A 3065-nucleotide genomic window follows, 5' to 3' on the forward strand; every position below is an offset into this window, starting at 1 on the left:
GACCCATGGACAAAGCCAAAGGGGAGAAGGATTGAAGGTGGGAGGTGGGAGTAGGTGGGGAGGGGGAAAGTGGTGGTGGGAAAATGGTGACAACTGTACTTGAACAACAATTTTTAAAAAAAGTTGAAATGTGAAGATTAAGCTGGGATGTCATGGTTAAAAACAAAATGTGGGCATAAAGTAAGGCCTATTAAGGAGAGGGTTGCAGTCAATCAGTTAAGACTAATCAGCAAAAGTCAGGCTTTGGTCGCTCTAATAGATGCATCATTTGTATCCTGGGTGTGGGGTCAAGGAGTTCCATGGCAAAGGAAACTTACTTTGTTGGCAACACCTGAAGTATCCTGTTAAGGAGCCAGTCAAACATGTGCCCTCTTCTCTCCATCAGGCCTGATCAGGGTGTTGACCTGGACAAGTCAATGTCACAGATCTTCTTTATAGCCCATTTGCTCTGATGTTTGTTGGCCTTGACATTCACAATGAACACAAGGGGATTGTTGTCTTCTGTCTTCATGGCTTACTCAGTAGTCAGGGGAACTTGATGAAAGCATAGTATTCAAGCTTGTTTCTCCTGTCAGCGCTCTTAGGATATCTAGACTGCCTTGGAGCTGCAGAGTTTTCAGGCAACAAAAGAAGGGCTACAAGCAGATCTTCTCCTACTTCTTGTGGCTGTGGGTACCTTTCAGCAGTGCTCTCTTTGTCTTCAAAGCTTTTGCTTTGGCTTCGGCTTTGGGAGGGGCAGAAGCTTCCTTCTTTGCTTTGGGCAACGTCTTTGTAAAAAAGGCAATTACTTCAATTTAATAATTTCAATAAAGCAAACTTTTTTTTAATGTTCAGAGAATAATTAATTAATTCCTGCTGGCATAATACTATGGATTTTAGTTGTTTATTTAGGTAAACGAAGCATTCCAAATTTTCTGATATAATAAAGGGCATTTTCTAACCTAATGGCCTTCTTAAATTACAGAGGTAAATATGTTTAAAATATTACATTGCATTTTTACTAAAATTTATGTTTTAAACTTGCAAATAAATTATAGACAAATATTTGTCAGACATCTACAACTTAGGAAAGCCTTTCATTTTTACTTTGAATGTGTGTAGCGCCCCCTTGTGGAAATATGCCAAAATAAAAACTTCACTAATTAATGCTGTATTATGATTTTTTTTAGTCTAAAATCATAAAGGGTTTGAATTTGTATTTCCAGAACAATAAGCTCTATTCCAATTATTAAAATTAATGAATCTGTAATTTTATGGCCTTTACAAAGTAGTGACTTAAAATGTTCATGCAAAAGCAACTGGGTTTTAATAATCCTTCCGTTTGAATTCTTTACATTGTTTTATACACTTTAAAATTAAATCTGTAAAGTAACCATCCAGTTGTATAACTACCACTTCTCATATTTCAATTCTTCGAACACTCCGTATATTTCAGCGTTGTGAAGGCAGAGATTTCCCGTGCTAAGCCCACTGTTTTACATTCAGTGTCCCGCAGTGGGTTTGGCATATGGCAACAGGTCAGTAAAAATGCATTGTGCTTCATCTCACAGACTTTTTCCAAGATACTTTAAAGTAGGACTTATGGTATTTTGGGTGCAAAAATCTGCTTTGCAAACTGAAATCTGTATATTAAATACAGTATAAATATTTCTACAGATTAATTAACTTACTAATATTGGGATATTTGCTATTATACCATGTTGGACATAAACCAATGCTAGTGAATATTCAATGGCCTTCAGCAACACCCAAAAATATTCAATATTCACAGTGAGTATATAGCTACTTGCACTATAAGACCTTGTCACAATCTGAATAAATGGCATGAAACTCAATTTAAAGGATTAAAGGTAAAGTTTTTGACCTTCTGGTTCAAGGGAGTTAAATTATTCTGAAGCTATATCACTAAGTTATCCCTACAGTAAAATATTTCCTTACTTCAAAGGATTATTTATACTTGTCAATAGCTATGGAAGGCATGCGTGACTAAACACCACAAATTAAAAATATATACTAAAAATTTGCAATGTCACTTCACTGAATGAATAATTTGTGATTTTAATGTTAAATTACAATTACTCTTTTTTACTTTTAAATTGTGGAATAACTGAAAACCTTCCAAAGTAGGTTTTTTGTTCATCAACCATCACTCCCTTCCTTGTGCAGAGCATGTGATGAAAAATTGCTGTTATGGAATATTGGGATATTACATTGTTTTTCATTACCTGTCTGCTATTTCCCATGGTATATCTGAAATAAAATTTTAAAATTTTGTTTGGTTAGAGACTTAAACATTTTCCACATATGACAAAAAAGAATGTTCCAAATTTTTGAAGTTTGACTATAAAATATTTAAAATAGAAACAAAGAAATTTTCAGGAGATCCGAAGTATCTATGTGAGGAATTATTGTGTGAGAGTATCAACCAGAGATTTTATTAAAGAAGGAAGTACTTGATACACATATGTTTGCTTCTTCATTAACAAAATTTTAAATATGTATATGAGGAAATTCTTATAGAGTGTGACTTTAACACCTTTACTTTAGTCTGATTAAACTTATAAACACTTGAAAGTCAATGATAAATTCAGCTGCTATAGTTTCAGGTGTTTATTTCCAATTCTATTTAAACAACCATAAAAATAATACAGTGATTTGAGGAATAAATTCCTTGGAGTGAATTGAGATACAAGAAAATATGAATGTCATTATGTCAAAATGAGTATTTTAAAACAAAATAAAAATTAAACATGCTCACAAACCTTCAAATGCATAAGGCATATCTTAGAACTTACCCCTTTTCACACTTAGCAATAAATTTTGTAATATTATAAAATAAATATTTATATGATGATGAAAAAGAGAATAATATGATATACATGAGAGAAATATATATGTCTCAGCTCTCTCTTTCTCTCTCTCTCTCACACACACACACACTCTCTCTCATTGAATTCTTTCCAGTAGGGGCAAAATAATTCAATGAAAGATTCTGCTAATATAAAAAGAAATATCTGTCACCAAGCCTCACTCCTTTGAAAGGAATTAAACCTACTGTAATATCA

General features: G+C 33.2%; 1 non-coding gene across 1 annotated transcript; it reads right to left on the reverse strand.

Annotated features, from left to right (window-relative positions):
* Positions 1-201: 201 nt before the first annotated feature.
* LOC123822300 lies at positions 202-275 on the reverse strand. The gene has a single exon (XR_006786270.1). It is a non-coding gene; the product is annotated as a small nucleolar RNA Z17 (small nucleolar RNA).
* Positions 276-3065: the final 2790 nt, after the last annotated feature.

This window comes from Phyllostomus hastatus, unplaced genomic scaffold, assembly GCF_019186645.2.
Source record: "Phyllostomus hastatus isolate PE091 unplaced genomic scaffold, TTU_PhHast_1.1 phas_contig_40, whole genome shotgun sequence".
Taxonomy (NCBI): domain Eukaryota; kingdom Metazoa; phylum Chordata; class Mammalia; order Chiroptera; family Phyllostomidae; genus Phyllostomus; species Phyllostomus hastatus.